The sequence below is a fragment of the Podarcis raffonei genome, chromosome 8 (genome assembly GCF_027172205.1).
Source record: "Podarcis raffonei isolate rPodRaf1 chromosome 8, rPodRaf1.pri, whole genome shotgun sequence".
Lineage (NCBI taxonomy): Eukaryota > Metazoa > Chordata > Lepidosauria > Squamata > Lacertidae > Podarcis > Podarcis raffonei.
This window is the reverse complement of record NC_070609.1, coordinates 63,824,758-63,839,809: the sequence shown is the minus strand read 5'-3', so window position 1 is coordinate 63,839,809 and position 15,052 is coordinate 63,824,758.

Genomic DNA, 15,052 nt, shown 5'->3' with positions numbered 1-15,052 from the left:
CTATCACACTTTCCTTCTGCAGTCTGTTCTACTGTTGAACAGCTTGCACCCCTAGGAAGTCTTTCCATAAAATGTTTAATTTAAATCCTTTCCCATGATATTTGAACCTATCAGATCTGATCCTACCCGTGGAAGAGAGAAAAAGAAATTTGCTCCACCATCTATTTCATGATTGCTAATTCACAGCGTCTTAATCACCTCTTCTCTCCACTACATACTTTCCCCCATAGCTCTCCAGGGCCCTCACCATCAAAGTTACCCTCTGGTGGACACATTCCAGTTTTGTTGCTATCCTTCTAAAAGCACAGTACTCAGAACTGGACACATTGCTCCAGGTGAGGTCTGATCAAAATAGAACAGAGAACCACCATGAGTTCTTGCGACCTGGACACTAAACTTCTGTTAGGAATGACATGAGTCTTTTTGGCCATCAGGAGCTGCTCTCTGCCGTGGCGCCTGCCATGTTGCCTCGCCGGAAGTCCCATATGATGTGTCTTGTGCCGTTGAACCAATCACACAACCTTCATTCCCTACTAATAAATCTACACTTAAAATATAAATTTGGGGACATTAAATGAAATCCAGGGACATTCCGGGGGTGGATTTTGTCAGGGGACAGATTTCTAAATCTGGGGATTGTCCCCGAGAAACAGGGACATCTGGTAGCCATAATGTAGTCCAGCATCCTGTTCTCATAGTAGATAACCAGATGCCTGCCAAAAAGTGGCACACAGGATTTGAGATCAAGAGCATTCGCCCATAATGTGGCACCCAGCAACAGGTATTCAGAAGCATCGCTGCTTCCACCAGTGGTGGGAGAACATAAGATGAGCCTATTGGATTGGGCCAATGGCCCACCTAGTCATAGAATCTAGAATTGTAGATTTGGAAGTGACCCTGAAGATCATCTGGTCCAGCATTCTGTTCTCACAGTGGCCAGGCAAATGCCCCAGTGGGAAGCATGCGAGCAGGATTCAACCACAAGAGCGCTCTCTCCTTCTGTGGTTTCCAGCAACTGTTAATCAGAAGCACTGATGCCTCCTTTCCACATGTATTGGTGTCAAACCAGGTTTCACCCATTCCATATTTGTGAAACTGATCTTCCCTACCTAAAGACAAAGTTTGACATTTGCTAATGCTATTTTGTTAGTCTGGGCCTCTTTCTCCATCCTGTCAAGGGCATATTGAATTCTGCTTCTGCATTTTAAGGCTTTCCATACTTTTCATATTGGTGACACACTTTTTTAGACATGCATCATTTTGCAGCACAGTAATTCAGTTTTACATCATTTCGCAACACATTAATTCAGTTTTACTAGCAAATTAGAGGTTAAACTGACCACTTTCCAGCTCTGGAAGGAGTGTGAGGAGTGTTCGTGTGACACACCTACACACTGCAGCCAAACCACTAATGTGCCACAACACACAGTTTGGAAAGCTCTTCATTAACTGTTGTCATCTGCAGATTTGATGGTCAACCTTTCCAGGCCCCTGTTGAAATCATTCATAAAGGTTTACCTGCATTACAACCAGATCTTCGTGTAGGTGTAATAGGACAACAAGCTTCATTTGCCTAGGCACCAAGGCTCTGCATTTAATAGAGTGGGATTTTTCTTGCTGCCAAAGATTCTCACTGAGAAAGTAATCTTAAAAAAAAATAAACCCCAACCCAACTATCTTCTTCAATCATCTCCTGAGCAATCTCTCCCCCCTCCCCAATTCAAATTGGTAATTTCAAATATGCTAGAGGTCAAGAAGAGAGATTTATTTTTCAGGAATGGAAAAGGTTAGCACTACTTATCAAGAAGCCTTCCTAGATGGACTCGCAGGAGGAAATGAACAAGACAGGTTTATGTATAAATTAATATGGCTTGTAGGAACAGGGAGGAAGATTAGAAAATGATGGTGTTTTAGTCACTGTCAGAGCGAGGAGCCTGCCCTACAGATACGCAAGCAGTGAGAAGGATACAGGCAAAGGTTACACTTCAGGAAGAAGTGAACCCACAGGAGAGGTGGGAACTTAGGAGGATTTTAGAGAAAGGAAGATTGGAGCTGGAAATCTGATTTATGACTTCTGCAATCTTCCACTTGCTTATGCCACAATAGAAGCCTGGGTCTGGTCTAAGCTGGCAATAGAGCTCAAGATATGGAACATCCTGTTGGCAAAAGGGTGGAGTTCTGTGCAAAGTAGAATCTCATAGCTTTGAAACTTGGTTCTGAAAGAGGACTGGGCAAATCCATGGAGGAAAAGGCTATGGGTGGCTCCTAACCACGATGGCTGTGCTCTGCCTTCAGGTCTGGAGGCAATATTGCTTCCAAATGCCGGTTGCTGGGAGTGGCAGGAGTTGAGTATGCTCTTGTGCTCTGGTCCTGTTTGTGGGTTCCCCACAACAGGCATCTGGTTGGCCACTGTGAGAACAGGGATGATTCCAAATGCCACAATATATTCTGGATGACGTGGAAGAAGACAATGTCTCAAAGTGAAATCTGCTGGTTCAACTCATCCTGATAGGATTGTGGTCAGATACTGATCATTGTCACGTAATATCTTCCACAGGAACAGAAGATCCCAACTGAGGCATCAGCATCCCATGACACCTGAAGGCAATATTGTCATGAATCTAGGTAACAGAAGCACAGAATTGTAGAGTTGGAAGAAACCCAAAAGCTCATCTAGTCCATACCGTGCAATGCAGGTCCTTCTGTAATATCAGCAAGGAAAAGTGAAACTTTTGGTTACCATATCCATTTGGCATTCAATGTAAGGTTTTAAAAACACTTAACTTTGTCTCCTGAATTGTTTTGTGGACCGATCAAGGATAGGGCAGGTGGTCCCTGGGTTGGCAGAGGACTGAAGTGATCAAATTTGGTGCCATGGGGCTGATCAGGAGGCCTGTGCATATACTATGTTTCAAAGGTCAAACACTATGCCAACCCTAGCAGTTTTTATCTAAGGGGTCAGGAAAGATGTATCAATCCTCCATTATGATACCTCCCATGAAAACTGGGAGATCGTAAGGAAATGTGGTGTGCATGCTTATAATTCTTTGATTGATGGTCAAATGCCATACAACCACCCCACGATTTTAAAGATGGAAAGTAAAGCTGCAAAACACTTTTTAAAGGCAACATCCTATAATGTGCATGTTCTTCTTCTATATACTTTCACCTTAAGGAATATCTGGTTTGGTGAGATTACATGGGTGCTCACAGGCAGAGCCTAAATTTTCCACTCAATTTTGACTAATGTACACTTTGAGGCAAACTTGGAGAGTCCTCCCCAGGCATCTATGGAAATTTCAGGAAGAAATGAGAAGGATTTCCATAAGATTAGGAAGTTTCTTTTCCTTTCTTTTTGGAGATCTCCAGGGGTATGTCGGGCAATTTTAGCTCTCGTGAATGCACACAGCATGGTGGAACACTTAACTCTGCCCCTTTAAAATCAACAATGTCTCTGAGCTGCTCTACATGACCTGTAGGGATCCGAAGCTGTCTCAACCTGGCTCAAATGAATCTTGGATCCCTCTGAATAGGCTCAGCTTGGTTCAGGATTCAAGTCTCGGCCAAATTAAAAATGTCTAAAGAAAATGGTGGTAGCTTTCTATTGCTGCTCAGTGCCACAAGCAAGGCAAAGTCTGCATTCTGAGTCAGGTGAACCGTGAGGACTTTAACAGGGTTATGCTTAAATATATTGCTGTGTAGACCAAAGTATCCCCTCTGCAGAGAAAGCAGTCAAAGTATGCAAATAAACTGGGACTGAGGATGGCAAAAAATTATGGACATGGATAATGAGTTCTGCGAGCAAAATTTGAAGGATCTAGGAATGCTTAGCCTGTGGAAGATCTTCACAATATAAGGAGCCTTCAGTTGGATCAGGCCAATGGCCCATCTAATCCAGCATCCTGTTCTCACAGTGGCCAACAAGATGTCCCCATGGGAAACCTGCAAGCTGGATTCGAGCACTCTCCCTTCCTGTGGTTTCCTGCAACTGGTATTCAGAAGCATTGCTGCCTCCAACTGTGACAGCAGAGTAGTCATTGACAGTGTCCCCCATGACAGCGCTTTCCAAATACTTAAATGACTGTAATATGGAATAGGGCAATGGCTTCTTCTATGCTGCCCCCAAGGACAGAACTGGGTTTCATGGGCATACATTGGAGTAGGACTGATTTCAGTGGAGCATTAGGAGAAACATCCCAGTAGTTAATGGCAGTTCAGCAATAGTGTCAAGGACCTAGAGGGATGGTGGCCTATATTTCACTGCAGTTCTTCAAGAACTGGATGGATAGCCACCTCTGGGTTTCCTGCATCAAAGGAGGGGGTGGAGTTGATGCCTTTCAGGGACACCTTCCAGGCTTCCAATAGTGATTAATAGCCAATCTTTGTTTTTATTGGTTGTTTGGCTACATCTTGAACCCGAGAGCTTCAAGTGCTAAAGATAACAGCTCATATATACCTTATCTGGAATGGCATTATGAGTCACTCAAGAGTCCATCAGATCCATTATAATCTGCCTGGCCCATAGGCATGATTTGAAAGGATACATGCATAGCCAGCCAATTTCCACAGCATGCAAAAGTTCATACCTCTACATCTTGCTCACAAATGTCAGGCCGGGACGAGTGAAAGAAGGAAGCATTATTGCTAATTCTGTCATTAAAGTCTAATTGGAAAATATAATTAATGAGGCCAGAGTATGTCTTCAAAAGGGCCCACGTACTTGCAACCCATCAGCCAATCCTCCCTGGTTTAACTCAGGGCAGAATGTTAATTAGACTGTGAATTTGGAGGGAGGAAGAGCGAAGGGAGCTCTCAGAATCAAGCGTCAGAAGCAGAAGCTGCAGGTGCTGGCATCTTTCTTCCCTCTTCCAGGAGAAAGTGAAGGTTACCTTGGCTGTATGCCTTCGATGGTCTGCACTCATTGGTTTACTTGGGCTCATAGTTGCTATGGTACAGGGAACAATTAGAACTTAATCCACCTCTAAAAATTGCATTTCCATGCATTGCTTCATTGCCTTTCCTTTCTGCAGGGGTTGTTAAAGGTGGCTGAAGAACACATTTGGCTGGGAACTACTGTGTGGCATGGAGTGGAGCAGAATCAGGATTCCGAAATGATGGGCTCTTTTTCTGCAATTAAGGCTCTCCTCTTGGTTTCCCCTTTGGAGCTACCATTTCCAGCAACCTTAATAAACCACAGTTCCCAGGATTCTTCGGAGGAAGCTGTCAGATGGTGCTGCGGTTGCTCGAGAGTAACCAGGCAGGACTCCGACCTGTCTTTTACAGGCTTTATTTGGGTGCAAACTATTTGCTGTGAAGAGCGTCACAAGTTCATGTCTGGCTCAATTGCTAGCAGAATCCAGGAGTGGTCTGTTTTTGTACCTCCCCCAACATAAAAGTTTCGTCACCCCAAGCCTTTTCCGCCCCTCCCTGCGCCTCAAACTACTGTGCATGATTGGGGATGGCAGGGGTGTGCTTCCCTCCTCTCCACCTTGCTCAGGTGCAGTGTTAAGGCTCTCTCTAGCATCCTCTGGTCCTTGCACCTCTTCTCCACTGGAGGTTGGGCTTTCCTCCTTGCCGGAAGAAGAACTGCTTCGCAAGATTTTTGGAGGCTCCCTGTAACACAACTCCCCCTCTATCTCTCGCCTCTGAGCCGATGGCAGTTCCCTGACAGAAGTCATTTGCTTTGAATGTATTGTGTAGATCTGAAATATGACTTGGACTCAGTCATGACTTTGGACTGCGAAACCTGGGTGCAAGATTCTCTGGCAAATTCACTCCAGGGCATCTCCTGGTAGGACTTGGAGTGACCTTTACCTGAAAGAGTCACTGCCAGTCAGTGTAAATAATTCTGAGCAAGATGTGCAAATTTCCCATTCGTGTGTGCCCCAAGCCTTTGAAAGCCAGTGGTGGCCTAGTGGTTAGAGTGCTGGGTTAGGACCTGGGCGAGACCAGGGTTCAAATCTCCACTCGGCCATGAAACTCACTGTGGTGACCTTGGGCCAGTCACTGCTTCTCACCTTAACCTATCTTGCAGGCTTGTTGCGAGGATAAAATGGGGAACAGGAGAATCCTGTGCACCACCTTGCACTCCTTGGGGGTGGGGAAGGTGGGATATAAATTTCTTAAACAAATACATGAATCAAATTGGTCTTCTGAAGCCATCCAATTTGTCAAGTCACCACCGCATCTTCTGGCATTGAATTCCACTGTATGACTAGGCTCTGCGTGGAAGAAGTCCTTCCTTTTGTCTATCCCAAATCTCCTCTGCTTCTGCTTCATTGGGTGACCCCGGGTTCTAGGACTCTGAGCAAAAAATTTCTCCCTGACTTGAACTGCAAAGAACAGGAATGAGGAGTTACACTCCAGCGAGAAAATTATGCACTGAGAATCATTTTCTTAGTTCTACAGGTTGGGTACAGAGACGTGTTTCTTCGGTCGAAACAGGAAACCAAGCGGCCCTAAGCGGCTACATTTAGCACACGAATACACGAAGAGACGTGTGTTTCTCCTGGAGCTCGGCTGCTCAGCCCCCTGGCCCATCGGCTTGGGACAGCAATCTTTTGATGGAATCTGCCTTCCTCATGATGACTTGCCAGCTTTAATAAAGATGTATCGTGGTGCAATTTCCCAGGAAAAGCGAGATTAATGTTTGAGAAATCAGAGCATGTAGGTTTTCTGCCATTATCCCTGAAAGAATACCATTGCCTCCTCTGCTACTCCAGGGAAAAGAACTTTGGTGGGACCCCGACTTACCACATAGCGGGAACCTTTCGACATGGTTTCATTCTCCTGAAAGAGAAAGAAAATCTTTTCTCAATAAGTACTATTCTTTCTCTCCCTCTCCCTCTCCATGTGCTTTGTAGCCTGATAATAAAAAGAAACATGTGATAAAAATCCTTTAAACATTCTGTGTGAAACTGAACTTTCTTTTTTGAATACATGACTTGGTGGGCAGCATCATTCCTTTCAATCTGTGGCAATAGAAAGTCAGAACTTTCCATTCTCTGTGTTTATTTTCACCTTCCTGCAAGTATTACTGATGTATATGTATGACATACCTTCCAGCATTTCTCTGATGAAATTATGAAATTCCATAAAACTATTATTATTATTAATATCCTGCCCATCTGACTTGGTTGCCCCAGCCACTCTGTGCGGCTTCCAGCATGTATAAAAACATAATAAAACACTAAACACCAAGAAAAACCTTCCCTATACAGGGAAGAGAGCTATTGTGTTCAGCTTCTTGCTTGTAGGCTTCCCATTAGAGCATCTGGTTGTAGAACAGGATGCTGAACTAGACGGGCCTTTGGTCTGATCCTGCAGGTTCTTCTTATGATCAGAGTACTTGAACAGGGCACAATCATGCCAAAATATGATTGGGGGTGTGTTTTCAATTTTACATCTTATTGAAAGCGACACAGTGGAATAGACAGTGTTCACACTTACATGTTCATGCATTCTGCTGAGCGTTCGCATGACCATCTGATTTATACCCCTGGCCCTGCAATTTTTAAAAATGCTTTTCATTTTTAATATTTAATGCTTAATATTTAAAAAATCTCTAAGCCGTATCTCTAATATGCACACATCAACCTGTTTTGCTAAATCAGAGTGAAGATGCAATATTCACAGGTTCAGAATTTTCTTAATGGAATCTCTTGTTCACAAATTGTGACTAATTCATTATTAATCTTCCTGGTGTGCTTGACAGAGTTAACTAACAAGGGCAGACAGCTGGTAGCTTATATGTTTATGGCTACATGATACACACATGAACAATATATGGAAGCTCATTGGTTTCACTAGGTCTACTCTGAGTAAGGTTTGGTATCACTCAAAAATATTGGAGAATCTACTACAGGACATCCACCCCATACAGCACTTGTGTTTTTCAGACTTGGGACCCACCTTTAAACCATCGAGGGACCCATTTCTTGATTTTTTTAAGAAAACCATGCATGCTGCTATTGCAATGTACCTTAGATCAGGCCATGATCCACTAGCGGACCCACTCCAGTTGGACCAATGTCTTGACCCTTCAGATGTGGATTCCAATTCCCATCATCCCTGACCACTAGCCATGCTAGCTGGGGCTGATGGGAGTTGGGAGTCCAACAACATATGAATAGCAACGACTTCTCCACCCCTGCCTAAGAGGGATGGAGTCTTTCGAGTTTGCAGACAATGCCTCCTACAGCAGAGCCCTTAGAAATCACAGCATCAAAAATACAATATATAATATGCATGAACAAATATAAGGGGATATTTTACAGTGGTACCTCAGGTTAAAGACGCTTCAGGTTACATACGCTTCAGGTTACAGACTTCGCTAACCCAGAAATAGTACCTCGGTTTAAGAACTTTGCTTCAGGATGAGAACAGAAATCGCGCGGTGGTGGTGCGGCGGCAGTGGGAGGCCCCATTAGCTAAAGTGGTGCTTCAGGTAAAGAACAGTTTCAGGTTAAGAACGGACCTCTGGAACGAATTAAGTTCTTAACCAGAGGTGCCACTGTAGTATGACAATTCTTATTCATTTCTGGAATTCACCACCATTTAAGAAACTAAATCCTATCATGTGCTGATAGGATTCAGGGCTGAAAAAGTATGGATTTAGCTGCCATAGGATGTGGTGATGACTGCAAACTTAGATGGTTTCTAAATCAGATTGAGCAATCCATGGACGTGTGATGGGTCTATGACAGCAATATGGAATCTCCAAATTCAGAGGCAGAAGGCCATTGAAGCGCAGTTGCTGAAAGGCATCTCTCTCTCTCTCTCTCTCTCTCTCTCTCTCTCTCTGTGTGTGTGTGTGTGTGTGTGTGTGTGTGTAGGACAGCTGGGCTTCCCTGAGGCATTTGATTGGCTGCTGTAGGAACCCAGAAGCATTGTTCCAAGCTGGCTGTCCTCTTCTGTACCTCCTCCTATTGTATCATGCAGCATGAGTCAACTTAACACAGAGAACAGTAATGGTTTGTGAGGAACTCCCTGTGCTTTCATGCAATGAGTCATGAAACACAGATTTATTTCATATTTGCCCTTTGGCCTCTAAGGCAAAACCTGCAGTCACCCTTCCAGCAATCTCTGTCCAACAACCAAGGGGTGTCTTGACAATGGATTTTCATGGTCACAGGAGAGGCTTGCATTGGTTTTACACAGAAAAGCTCACTCAAGACCCATCTGCCCTACTGAAGACCCTGATTTGAGGTTTCTCAGTCACATTCATTCAATTTTCTATGATGGAGTCACAGAAAGAAAGGACACACACACACAAACCAGATGGCAGCCATTGCAAACAGCAGAAATGAAATTAATGCACTAATTAAAACTTTATCCACATCTGCCAAATTGTAGGTATGAGCGTTCATATTCTTTCACCATTCCATAAGTTCAATGTACTTCATTGGCTTTATGAAATGCTATAAATCATGTGGTAAAGCTCAAAGGCGCCAAGAGAACACAACACCTACAGATGGAACAGCTGGGGTGGATTAGACCATTCCAAATGCAATGCTTCTGTAAATTTACTAAAATTTATTAAAGTGACTTTTGCATTGCATTGTAAACCTGCAGTGTGCTTGAGACTTCTTTACCAAATGTTACACAACCATACCTGCAGAAACAGGCAGCCACATATCATCCGGTTAAGCTAGGACTGTAACTTCAACAGCGCCGTACGAAACCAATTTGGAGGCTTCCCAGAGGTATGCGGTTGCCTTCTGCAGAAAAATCAAAAGAAGGAAGAGTTCTCAGAGTTTCCTGAAAGAGTTTACGATGGCTATACATGCCAAATGCAGCTGGGGAATTTTTGTTCCTTCTTCAGATATTTTTCAGAGAGAAGAAACGCCACGGTGCACCTGTAGCAGCAAAACTAGATGCCTTCACCCACCCCACATGCAATAACACAGCATGTATTTCCCATATCAGTCTTTATAGCCACAGCAGGCACTGCAACTCTACCCCCAAAGGCACACTCTTCCATGGTTTCCTGAGACAGAAGGATGCCAACACAATAGCCGTGTTCTACCTCTGCAGTTGGAGGCAGCAATGGTTCTGAATCTCAGTTGCTGGAAGGTAGAACACCTTCTGTGTGTTCTTGTGCTCAGGTTTTATTCCTCAATTTATAAAGGTTCTGCTTGTGGGTTTCCCACATGGGTCTAGTTGTCTGCTGTGAGAACAGGCTGCTGGAATAGATGGGCCACTTGCCTTCTGTTTTTTGTTCTTAATCTGTAGACTATCATAAGATTAAGTGCCTTCATGTCTCTCCCCTCCTTAATTAGTGATGTGCAGGTAAAGGTAAAGGGACCCCTGACCATTAGGTCCTGTCGTGGCCGACTCTGGGGTTGCAGCACTCATCTCACTTTATTGGCTGAGGGAGCCGGCGTACAGCTTCCAAGTCATGTGGCCAGCATGACTAAGCCACTTCTGGCGAACCAGAGCAGCACACGGAAAAGCCGTTTACCTTCCTGCTGGAGCGGTACCTATTTATCTACTTGCACTTTGACGTGCTTTCGAACTGCTAGGTGGGCAGGAGCAGGGACCAAGCAATGGGAGCTCACCCCGTCACGGGAATTCGAACTGCTGACCTTCTGATCGGCAAGTCCTGGGCTCTGTGGTTTAACCCACATCACCACCCGCGTCCACGATGTGCAGGTACACATTGATAAAACTGCTGTTCCTCTGGAAATTGCCCCCCTTTGAGGACAGAAAGGGAGATATGTGAATGGAACATGCTGGCATCCTGACACAGATGCATCTTGGGACCCCTACTACCCCTACAGCAGTGGAACGTGGCATCTGAGCAAAAGTTAAATTGTCATATTCACCCATCCCTGTGCGAGGGCGTTTGACCAATAAGGGGAAAGGTCACTGGCTTTTGTAAGCAGGTGCTGCCTCTGGCTTCTTTAGCAACTATTACACTTTTTATTTTATTAAGCTTTATTTTTTCCTGGCCAGCAGGTGCTTGCAAATATATATTTCCAGCAAAGTTTCTGTCATTACCATTTCAATTAAAATTGCTCTTTGAAGCAGTTTGTCTCCAGGCTCAGGCTCATGACTTTTCGCTTTCATGAACTTGTGAAAAGATGGGCGGGAATATGAAAATGACCCTGTTTCTTTCTATTGACAGCCTTATCCACACCGTGGGATTTATAATAGCTTGTTTCTTTTCTCGCTCCCCCACCCTCCTATTCATTATATCTTCAAAGATTTTTTCCTTTCTATGGCACACAGCAAGTGGCTCAAAATTCAGTCTGCCTTAAATTAAATCTCTCTCTCTCTCTCTCTCTCTCTCTCTCTCTCTCTCTCTCACACACACACACACACCCCAGATCAAAAGATGACAGGCCAAATGAAATAAACAAATGGACAACTTCCACATGTCGGTGAGGTCAGTCTCTGCAACAGCTCTGGGATTGCAGAGCTTTCTCTACCCACTTCCCTTCCAAGAGCCCAGTCATGGTAGGACTATGCCCATCTTGGGAGGGCATCCTTTTCAAGAGAGGTCCAGGTGGCACCAAGAGTTCTACAGGGCAGGCCGCAACAAATGTTTCAGCTTCTCGGAGAATCAGAGCTGAGTAAAAGTGGAAGTCAAGCTATCCAGAGGGCAGCACCAGACTAACAGAGTCAAATTACAAGAAAGGACATTAAGATGTTTCTGAGTGGTTTGACAGTGCAATGGACTCTCTTGGAAGATGGTGGATTCTCCTTCACTGGGGGTTTTTAATCAGAGGTTGGGTGGCCATCTGCCAGGGATTATTTTTTATATCTGTGATTCCTGCATTGCAAGGGGTTGGGCTAGATGACCCTTGGGATCCATTCCCACTCTACAGTTCTATGGTTCTGTAAGCTTTATCCAGACAGAGGAAACAGTTAAGAAAAGGGGGAGGTCTGCAAGGTCCAGGATACCATATCCTAATGGGGGGCTAAGTGCCAAGATTATAAATAAACAAACCTCAGGGAGAAGGGCCCTAACCCTGTAAGGGGGAGAGCCTCACCATGTGGCCCTGAATACCAGAGACTTGCTGGAACTCTGAAGACACTTGGGAACCACAAGGAAGATAGGGATGCCCAAACATTTTTGATGTTCAGCATCCTTTGCTGGCCACTTGTTGTTGTTGTAGCCAAAGCAGGGAAAGGTGTCGTTTTGATAACCTTGCAAGCTCCTGTAGGTGATTTTGCATAAATTTGTTGGGCCCCATGGTGGCTTCCTGCACCAGCAAAGCTGCTGGTGACATTTATGCTAGAATATTCAAAAGTCAACATAGACTCCTCTTAGCCTGAAGAGTCAGGTGACCTCAGAAGGCCAATGCAGTGCCTCTGTTTGATACAAAGCTGTCCAACTGAATGCCTTTCCCTAGTTTGGGCTACTTGTCATTGCTAGAGGCCATCAAGTTGCTTACCTACTGCTCTTTCGTCTACCTGTTGCCCAGGTGACAGAGGCTGCATTGACTCCCTCTTGCCCACATTTGGGCCTGAGTATTTGTAAAATTAATTTTGCTTTTGCACTTCATGGGGAGCAGAAGAGGTAGATCTCCAAAAAGGTACAAAAACCAGTGTGGTGTAGTGGTTAAGAGCAGTGGACTCGTAATCTGGTGAACCGGGTTCACGTCTCCGCTCCTCCACATGCAGCTGCTGAGTGACCTTGGGCTAGTCACACTTCTCTGAAGTCTCTCAGCCTCACTCACCTCACAGAGTGTTTGTTGTGGGGGAGGAAGGGAAAGGAGATTGTTAGCCGCTTTGAGACTTCTTAGGGTAGTGATAAAGTGGGATATCAAATCCAAACTCCTCCTCCTCCTCCTCTTCTTCTTCCTTATGACCACAGGAAATCTTATCCATTGCAGTGCACTGATTAGTGTTAGACAATGACAGTCCAGACCTGGGTTAAAATCTTCACTTGCCTCTCAGTTAAACCTACCTCACAGGGCTGTTGCCAGGATAACAGAGGAAATAATGCCGTATCCTGCTCTAAAGTGTCTTCAGCAAATCATCTGATGTAATTAAAATAGATGATTCAGCTATTGCTTTGACTTCTGAGATTTTGACAGGCCCACACTTTTCCAAGTACATCCACACCTCTATAAAGACTAGAAACTTGTTTGCCTTTTACTTTTAAGACAGAAAAGGAAAAGGAAAGAAGCGTGCTTCGGGACCAATACTGCACCCAGGTTTTTTTCCTGGGCTTGCGCAGACTCTTGGAATACACTGGCACAAACATTTCAACAGGAATCTCATTACTAGATCCCTTCCTCTAAAAACACCCACAGCCTGCTACGTTTGTGTGTCTGTGTTGCTGGTTTTCATTTTTTTCATTTTTTGAAAGCTAAGCTTCACATCAACACGTTGCTGATTATGGACAGTTTCCTTCTGATAAGCCTCAGAGAGAAATGGAACAAGTTCATCAGCATGTTTTCTCTTTCTGCAGTAGAGAATCCAACAGGAAACTTGAAAGGCAAGAATACAAATAAAATGAAATAAAATAGAAACTCTCATTAGTTTGAGGTGACAGCTGGAATGTAACACTGTTCAAATGGGGGGAGGGTTTGAGCCAAAGAGTGTAATAGATAACAACCGTGAAAAATGTTGTAAAATCCTCTAGCAGGCGCTGCCACGGTGCCTGTGAGATTTGCAAACACAGCTTCACTGCCACTGGCCTCCCAATCAATTTACATGACAATCGCAATATGTCTGTAGTCTGAAAAATAACAACACCTTGGCATTGGTAGTCGAGACTGTGGAACGGAAAGTTGGACTGCAATGCTCTGTGGCAGAAGATGGAGGCTCTACCTGCGTAACTCCCAACTTGTGTGCAGTGCCGGATTTACATATAAGCTAAAGAAGTACAGCTTAGGGCCCCACTCTCTTGGGGGCCCACAAAAAAATTTAAAGGAAAAAACCCCTGGATGTACATTTTCAAAATATAAGATAAAAAACAAATAAAATAAAGCCTACATACAGCAACAGTGTTTTGTGTTGTGTAGGCTCCTATGAAGTAAGCAATGGGCCCCTAATCATTTTAAGTTAGAGCCTAATAATTATTTCACTATTAATATACTTCTTCTTAATTGTATTTCACTATTAATATACTTCTTCTTAATTGTATTTCAGTTCAACAATTACTTTGATAAAATACATATTCTGTTATGTGCAAATAGCTTTAGATACCTGTTGGGTCTGTAAATTACCATATAGCATATATTCAACACAAAAAAAACAGCAACAATTTGTTGTTGACAAAGGACAGCAGGACATATAAAGGGCCCCATTGCCTTCAGTAGCTTAGGGCCTCATCAGACCTTAATCTGGCCCTGCCTGTGTGGCAGGTGTGTTGGTGAACTTTAAGAAGATGGTTTGTGCATCATGGGGAGGGAAGGGGCAGAAGCTGACTCTGTAATTAAGGGTTCTGGGAGTTCAGAGCATCCACCCACAGAATGGGGTGCCTGTGCTGCCTCTGCATGATTCACTGCTCTGGTCTTGCTGTCTTTCTAATCAGTCTCCATAGGGACATCAGATGACAATCAGAGTAGTCCAGCATCCTGTTCTCACAGTGGCCAATCAGATAGTAGTAGCCAATCAGTTAGCTGTGGTTCTTGCATTGTAGGGGGTTGGACTAGATGATGGGTGAAGGAATTTATCCTGGAACTATGCCCCAAATGGAAAAACTGAATGGACAGCTGAAAACACTGAGAGATTTGTCTCACCTTCTCGTTCTGCTAGAGCTTTTGAATATAATTGGATCAAGGCTTGCAATTCCAAAAAGCCTGTATTTTGGTGCTTCGGTTAAGTTGCTTGCCTGGCCATTAGCCTGGTCAAAAGCCAATGTCCTTGGAACGTGACAGAAATGTCTAGGGAATGATCAGCAAATACTTGGGCAGCGGAGGAGGCTGAGGTGGGAAAGCACCCATGTCCAGGTCTTGAACAAAGGGCTATTAAAGTCAGCGGCGTGTGGATTCTTCTGCTCATAAATTGCTTCTACGGAAAGCAACAGTTTCAGTGTCTGGCCAGGACCTTGTAATTCAATAACAGGGGAAATGGTTCCTCTCTTTGCATGAGG